Source organism: Hibiscus syriacus, unplaced genomic scaffold (assembly GCF_006381635.1).
Source record: "Hibiscus syriacus cultivar Baekdansim isolate YM2019G1 unplaced genomic scaffold, ASM638163v2 tig00110307_pilon, whole genome shotgun sequence".
NCBI classification, from domain to species: Eukaryota; Viridiplantae; Streptophyta; class Magnoliopsida; order Malvales; family Malvaceae; genus Hibiscus; species Hibiscus syriacus.
In genome coordinates, this window is record NW_024062674.1 from 1,413,661 (window position 1) to 1,422,119 (window position 8,459).

Here is an 8,459-nt window from a genome sequence, read left to right on the forward strand (position 1 = left end):
CAGAGTTATGAATTTGAAACAAAGGGATAGTATTGTGTATAAGCAAGAGTGTGGATATGATAAGGGTTTGTAATCTAGAAGGAAAGAGTTAGCGTTGGCTAAAAAGATTTCGTGATGAAAATGTATTGGATATAGTTATATATCTTGAGTATGTAAATGTGATGTAGTGAAAAAAGGATTTACATGTTTAAGAAGAGATAAAGAGTAATAGAAAGGTTTAAGAATGAATATATATTGGTGACTAGTTTATAAGACAAAGAAAGTTAAAACGTTTGATTTTGAAACAGAGGAATAGTACTGTGGGTGAGTAAAAGTCTGAGTTTGAAAAGTTGAGTAAGTACATTTGAGGAAAATTTTGACGAAAAAGAAGGTATATGATCGAGGTGATAAGGTTTGTACCATAGATTGAAAAGTTAAAGACTGTGTTTAGAAATTTAAATGTGCAACCGAATAATGTTAGAAGATTCCCACTATTCTAAGTGATAATTTAGATGAAGTAATTTAGTTACTATGCGGTTGAGCTATAGTATGGTAAACAAATGTTGTTATGGGAATAATGAAGGATTCATTGATGTGAATATTGTTTCGGAAGAGTTTAAGAAATAAGTACATCAGTGATTAGTTTATAAGATAGAAGAATTAAAATGTTGAATGTGAACAAAGAAATTTCATGGTATATGAGAAAGAATTGTGGATTTGATAAGTTAAGTTAATCAAGTATGAGATGAATATGGATTTGGTTATGTATTCTGATTATATAGATGTGATGTAGACAAAGAAATAAATATTTGTAAAAGATTAAAGAAGAAATTATCAGTATAAGAGATGATAAAGGAAGAGGTTTTATATAAATAAAGGAATATTATCAAATTACGAAGATGTTATGAAAATTGGTAATCATGGATAAGTATAAGTGATATGAAAAGAGTATGAGAGCCTGAAGAAAAGATATGATCTATGTTACAAAGAGATTTTGATTTATGGAGGAGTAAAGGGATAAAGAAAGTAAGTGAAAAAGGAAATTAAAGGGTTAAGTAAGATAAATGTTATATGGAAGTGTAGATGATAAGTTCAATAAAGAAATAAGAAAAGTGTGCAAGGTAATGTTAAAAGACTGTTTGATTCTGTAAGGTATATGTTGAATCACAATTGAAGAAGATTTAAAGTTATGTTTGGTCAAATGATGATGGAATATAAGTTTTGTATTGTTATAAAGTAATTAAAAATTAATGAATAAATAGATGAATTTATGGTAAGGAGTGATGAGAATAGAGGGTATTGTCTATATAATGAGTGACATTATATGGATTTTAGAAAGGTCAAGGAAAATGAAGAATAAAAGGAGAGAAATGACAAATGAATTGAGGTTACTGGTTACTGTTTATATGATAAGTGACACTAGATGAATATATATATAAGGGAAAATGGTAATTGAAGAACTAAAGGAAGGAAATATTAAGTAAATAAGGCAACATAAGAACATTATAATATATGTTTTTATTAATGTGTGCAATGAAAATTCGAGGACAAATTTTCTTAAAAGGAGGAGAGATTTGTAACATCCCAAACTATGGGTTAGTGACTAAATTGTAAAACTTCAGAATGTGGTGATTATAGTTGGATATTTGAATAGTTCAATGAGTTATTCAAAAATATTTCTTGAAGGTTTTAGTAATTATTAAAGGAATCAAAGGGCAAAATGGTTATTTAGCATGAAAGATATTTTTCCCTCTTATAAGCTAAGGGAACCACGTGGGGAAAGGAGAGATTTCTCCAGAGTTTTCTTATTCTTCTTCCAGCCGTGGACTCCAACTTGCAAAGGTAAGATTTCTTAATAGTTGATTATTAGCTTAAATTTAAGTTGAGTTTCGATCATTAGATGATAACTAAGCTTAAGGAAAGCTTAAGTTATCTTAAAATCAAAAGATGATGAATTAGGAGATATTAAAGATTATGAGTTCTTGAATGAAATCTTGATATAGAGTTGATAATTAGAATTGGAAGTTGAATTTGACTTGTCATCAATCTAAATAAGGAATATGAAGTGTTAGAATGAGATTTGGAACATGGTGATATTTGCGTATGATTCTTGAATGCCATATAAAGGATATGGTTGGGAGGTTAAATATGTGATTATTGAGTAGAAATAAGTGTAAATATGTGTATGAAAGTTAGAATATTAAAGAAGGTGAAATATAAAGAGTTGAGAGGATCAAGAAGGGATTTTTGTGCTCAAAGTATCATTTCTGGGCTGTGTGCATCGATGCACATTCAATGTGTATCGATGCACTCTCAAATAAATGAACATCAAATGCAATTAGTGCATCGATGCATAAGGAGTGCATCGATGCACCCGTTTAAAATACAAACATCAAATGAGATTTATGCACCGATGCATAGATAGTGCATCGATGCACCTGTCAAGGATGTATCGATATATGGTGTAGTGCATCGATGCATACCTTCATTAAAAGATGAAAATAGTATTTCTTTTAGCCCAAGAAGTGATAGTTTAGAAGATATCAATTAGTATACTGATACGTATCAATGTATTACTATGTAGGTTTAGAGCGTAATCCTGTTCCGGAACAATCGAAGAATTAGGATCGAACCAAAGTAAGGCTAAGGTGAGTGTATAGTGTATTGTATATGGTGATTCATGGAAATAAGACTTGTGTTAAGTCTATTTCCTATATTAGAATGCATGAATTAATGAATATAAACTTGTGGTTGGTATAAGTATATGTGTTATATGTTATGATATGTATGGATATATGTTAGAGTAGTAAATCATATGAATATATATATATAAATATATATCTAATTTATGTGATTAGATAAGAAGATGATATAGGTTATATGATCATGAACTATGTAGATAATAAAGATTTAAGTAATAACAAGAGCAAGTGGTATACACTTGGTGGTATAAATACCCAGAATTATATGGACATGTAATATAGGTTAGATAATGAGGAATTATGGGTCTATATGACTAGGAGAAGATATAAGAACCATGGGTAAAATATATAATAAGTGTACACAAACTTTAGGGAATGTTATAAGTGGAAGGAAACTATACGGCATATAATATATTGTAGGGCAATGATTTATGTGAGATATGATAACCAAGTATAAGTTATGTAAGTTAGATTCTATGTAACTAATATGATGGACTCATATGATTAAATGAAGACTGAAATAAGTTGAGTAACATTGATGTATATATATGATAGAAAATAAGAATCAGATGTAACTAAGAAACACTGGCATAAGTTATTATAGTAATATTTAATAGTAGTTATATAAGAATTATATGGGAAATCATATGTGAATATGGGTTTAGATAATAAAATGTGATGTGGAATTAAGTACATATATGGAATTAGTATAAACTTTGTATGTTGTAAAGGATTATGCAAATCGATAAGATAAGTTATATGGTATTGATATAAGGGTATATGCATAAAATGATATGAGATGAGTTGTGAAGCTATGTGATATGCTATGAGAAATGACCCATGTGAATACATGAGCTTATATGAATTAGTGATGTGAATGTATATGTGAATATAAGTAATATGAGCTACGTGCTTATGAGATATGAATATGGAACATGAGCTATGTGAAAATAAGTTAAGTAATTACATGTGCAAATAGAAATGTTATGTGAAAAGCTATGTGACTATGTGAAAATGTGTAATGGTATAAAAGATAATGCCCATGGTATGTGATATGAGAGCTAGGGGTATAGTTGGCATACCAAGAGTCGAGGGATTATCATTGGTCCTTCGGGACAAACAGTGGTCCTTCGGGACATAGTGGTTCTTCGGAATAGTCAGTGGTCCTTCAGGACATAGTGGTCCTTCGGGATAACTATTCAGTGCCCCTTGAGGGAATTATACGATCTGTGGTGATAGCATAGTGCACAACCTCTATGTACTCGCATATCTTTAGTTCTCGCATGTGTACATGGGCTAATAAAGATATAATATAAATAAACTTGATATGATGATATGTTTGTTTCCTTGTGAAATGTTATGTGTGATATATGATTGTACAAATGGTAATTATAAGATCATATGATAAAAAGGAATCTATGATAGTGATAAAAATGAAGATGATGATATAGTTGCTTGATTGTATATGTTATATGATAAAAGTGAGTATATGTTAAGATATATGATATGAACATAAGAGATTATATGAACGAGAGAATAAGAGATATGAATGATAATGACATGTATATATGTATGTAGTGTATTTGTTACATCAGTAACGATATGAGTGGTATGATATAATAGTAATAATTATTCATGCATGATTACAAGTTATAATTTACATTATATGTTTATTTGCCTCACTAAGTCATATGCCTAGCGTGTGAGTGTTTCAAACGTAGTTTCTGAAAAGCGAGAGGAGAAGTGAAGATGAGCAAGACATGTCAGACTCTCCTTTCCACATATCAGATCAGAATTGTAGTTAAGTGTAGATATTTGGTTGTATATAGTGTGTTGGCATGTAACCAAATTGTGTATTACAAATGCTCTGATCAGTTTTGTCTTGTTTTGGTTAACTTGTGTAAAGTAACAATGTTATTTTAATGAAAGTTTTAAATTTCTTTGATTTTTCGTCAAGAGTCAAAGTTTGAAAAGTTAATGTGACACCTCAAACTCGTATCCGGGTTGGATACGGGTTGAGGGTGTTACAAGATCTGGAAAATAATGATCATATTTTTTGCAAGTAAATCTACTACCACCCTCATGAATCTGCACAAGTTAAAAATGGTTAAGAAGGGCGATCTTGGCATACGTGCCTATATTTCCCAAGTGAATGAAATATATGATGCCCTTGCTGCGTGTGGATTCCCAGTCAGAGTTTAAACGTATCACAACCATTCTCAACGGTTTACCATCTAAATATTGTCTATTCATTGCAGTGATAAGGTAAACCGAGAACCTTTTACTCTGGAGGGAATTGCCTCATTCATTGTTGATGAAAAAATACAGCAAAAGAGCTTTGAACAATTTGATAGTCTTCATATTAGTGCTAGTGTTTCCCAGGTTTCCACTAGCTCCTCGGTTGGTGATCGAAACCTACTATTTTGAATCAATGATCAGGTAGATTAGGAAGACGTTCGATGGACTCTAAGGGACGCGGTAGAGGTCACAACAAACTACAATGTCAATTATGCGAAAAGACTGGCCACTTGAATGATCGGTGCTGGTATTGGTTTGATGAATCTTTCATCGGCATCTCATCATCTAGAAATAATGTAACTTTCAAAAATGCATGTACAAATCTATGGCACCATAATACTACCTCTTCCAATCATGGATGTGGTTGTTGTGGTTCTAGTCATGGCCATCGTAGCTCATCCTTCATATGGTGCAACAACTACTTGGTGTGTTGACTCTGGTGCCACACATCATGTTACTGCTAATGATGGTGAGCTTGACGATAGCTCAAAATATGGTACGTTACTAATTTGTAATGGTAAGGCCTTATCTACAACTAGGGTTGGTCATACCACTTTGAATATTGCTTCTCGAACCTTGCAGTTGTCAAACTTGCTCCATGTTCCTCGAATTACAAAAAATCTTATTTTTGTATCTAAACTTGCGTGAGATAACCAATTTTCTTGGAATTTTATGCCCATAGCTGCTTAGTGTGTGATGAGCACATGGGAGTTGTGGTGCTACGTAGGGTAGAAGCTGTGGTCTTTATGAATTTCATTCTTGTTCGTCGAATGAAGACTCTATGCCTATGTTGAATGTGGCTAGTGGTGTTGTTGTTGACTATGGTGTGTGGCATGATCGCTTGGGTCATCCCTCACATGCTATTTTTAGTAGTCTAGGGTCCACTTGTAATAATCTTCATTTGAGAAATGTTAATAAATCCAAGTCTTCATTATGTAGTGCTCGTCAAATGGGGAAAAGTCACGCTTTTCCCTTCCCTCAATCAAACGTTATATATACTACACCATTTCAGTTAGTTTTTACAACCTATGGGGTCTTGCCCATATTCCTTCCAACAATTTTAAATATTATTTGTCATTTATGGATGCTTTCTCTAGACATACTTGGTTGTATCTTATAAAGGAGAAGAGTGAAGCTGTTAAGATTTTTCATTTGTTTAAACAAATGGTTCACACTCAATTTGACTCTAACATATTGGTCGTTCAAAGTGATTGGGGGGGAATATCGTCTGTTGACTAGTTTTTTTTTTCTGCAAGATGTGACACAACATTGAGTAACCTGCCCTCACATGTCTCAGCAGAATGGTGTTGTTGAGAAAAAAACATCGTCATGTTGTGGAAATGGCTCTCACTCTACTAGGTCGAGCCTAATGACCTTACAAGTTTTGGTTCTATGTTGTTGTTGTCACACCCCAATTGGTGGGGTTAATTTTTTAATTGAATATGGGGTTTAAAGGATTCTAGAATTCACATTAATTCTATTCATCTATTATTGTTGTGAACTTTATTATTTTATTCAAAATGTTTGAGAACCACAAATTGATGAGATTTATTTTTAGTATTGATAGATAGACGCAAACTCTTTCTCTTCCCTTCTCACTTCACCGTTAAACATTTTCTTCATGAGCAGCCAAATTTTCATCCAAATTAGTGACAGAAAATTTAGAAGAGAAATGAGCGTGTATGTGTAACAAAAGCATCAGGTTATATAGTTTCATGGCTGGTTAAGTTCTTACTTCAACGTGGTTACACTGTCAAAGCCACTGTTCGTGACCCAAATGATCCAAAGAATCAGAACACTTGTTTGCACTTGATGGAGCAAAGGAAAGACTCCATTTGTTCATGGCAGAGCTACTGGATGATGGCGCTTTCGATTCAGTAGTCAATGGATGCATAGTAATTTTCCACACATCATCTCCTTTTTATCAAATATTAAGGATCCTCAGGCTGAGATGGTTGACCCAACTTTGAAGAGAACACTTAATATTCTTAGGTCATGTGCTAAGGTTCCTTCGATTAAACGTGTTGTTATAACATCTTCAATTGCAGCTGTTGTGTTTAACGGAAAGCCTCTTGGTCCTGATATTGTTGTCGATGAAACTTGGTTTTTGGATCCCAATTACTATGAGAAATCGTAGCTTTGGTATATGCTTTGTAAGACGTTAGTCGAGGATGATGCATGGAAGTTTACCAAAGATAATGGCATCGACTTGGTTTCAATAAATCCAGGGTTGGTTCTCGGACGACGACTAGTGACGACGGTTGATATGGTGGTGGTCGGCGTTCAACTACCTATCGACGATGCTTCTTTGTTCATCTGCAAAATATGGCTTGAAGCTTTAAAGATTAAGTAAATGAATGGAAAAGAAATGGTGGAAAAAAATACACGTGGGTTGTGGGGAATTGTAGATAACATGCAAAAGGGTAAACCACAAGGTATGTCATCCAAGTTTGGTGAGATCTTTACCTTGTCTTTTAGTTTCCAAGTGGTTATAGTTATGACATAATAGTTTTTACAAGATCAATTTAGTCCATGATGTTAGTAATTAAATATTACTAGCTCTTTAAGTTTTTAGTTATGCAAATTGGGTTTCCAAATTATTAATTAGATTCTAATAAGTTATTTTATGGCGAGGAAAATTAATTGAAGTCGCATTTGTACGATAGATTGTCCGTGTTCGTTAGAAAATATTGGAAGCTAGAAATCAAGTTGGTGAGCTAGAATTCAATGGCAATATTTTGGGTTTTGTCCGATTCCGAAGTCCGTTTCGCCAAATTCGAACCTGGTAAGTAGTTTTTCATTGATTAATCACCCGACTCGATCCGTTTTTCGGAATTAAGCTCCGTTTTTTTATGTAATTTCTATTGATATGCATCTGAGGAATTATTGGAAGATGATTTCAAGATCGAGGGCGTCGAATGAAATTTAATGGTCGATCAGTATTGCACAGAAATCGAGGTAATATATTACTACCTCTTTATGCTTTATGGAACATGTTGATATTGGTAAATGTATGAATAAGTTAATGTTTGGTCTTGTTTGTGTAGTTAATTAATTTCTACACTCGATCCGAATACGGTAAAAATTCGGTAACTGAATATGACTCAGATGACTATTATAAGAAATTGGAATACAATTGGAATTAAATTACAAGTTCTGAGATTAAGTGATAAAGGAATCAACCATGGATATGTAGATTATAATTTATTCCGTCAAAGTTTAAACGTTAAGGGTACTTGGATGAGAAAATGAGAATACTTCGGTTTGGTAAAATTACGAAAATACCCTTATGTTGTAAAATGTCAAGAATTATCCCTGGAAGTTTATTGATAACTCAAAAAATATATTGATTGATGAAACTACTGATGTGCATAAGAAATGCTAGCTTACTTAGGAAGTTTGGATAACCGGTTTTAACCCAAGAGGGTTTATGGAAGATACTAAAGTCTGTTAAGGAATTATTTCAAGATCAAAGAATGT

General features: G+C 32.8%; 1 pseudogene; it reads left to right on the plus strand.

The window, feature by feature from the left end:
• The first annotated feature begins 5,333 nt into the window (after window positions 1-5,333).
• On the plus strand, window positions 5,334-7,347 carry LOC120116938 (annotated as a pseudogene).
• Window positions 7,348-8,459: the final 1,112 nt, after the last annotated feature.